The 267-nt window shown below is 52.1% G+C and overlaps 1 protein-coding gene across 1 annotated transcript in view; it reads left to right on the top strand.

The window, feature by feature from the left end:
- The window catches only part of ERICH1 (glutamate rich 1), a 115,004-nt gene that overhangs the window by 41,026 nt on the left and 73,711 nt on the right, over positions 1-267 (top strand). The window lies entirely within an intron of this gene.

The following is a 267-nucleotide window of genomic DNA, read 5'->3' as shown; positions in this document are numbered from 1 at the left end:
AACAGCAGGGGGAAGGCGGTCGGTGATGCTGTAACAGCAGGGGGAAGGTGGTCAGCGATGCTGCAACAGCCCAGGGAAGACTGTCGGTGATGCTATAACAGCACCATATGCCAACAGACGCAGCCACACTCGTAGTGCGCAGCAAAACTTTGTCCAATCGCTAGGTTGTACCCCTGAAGCTAATGTAACATTGTGTTCAACTACCCTCAAATAAAAGGAACCCTGAGCCTTCCTAACATGCCCTAAAGTGACTACTGCTCCCGAGAG

Source organism: Callorhinus ursinus, unplaced genomic scaffold, assembly GCF_003265705.2.
Source record: "Callorhinus ursinus isolate GAN/ISIS: 27379988/994484 unplaced genomic scaffold, GSC_fseal_2.0 scaffold17, whole genome shotgun sequence".
Lineage (NCBI taxonomy): Eukaryota > Metazoa > Chordata > Mammalia > Carnivora > Otariidae > Callorhinus > Callorhinus ursinus.
This window is presented reverse-complemented; position numbering and strand designations above follow the sequence as displayed.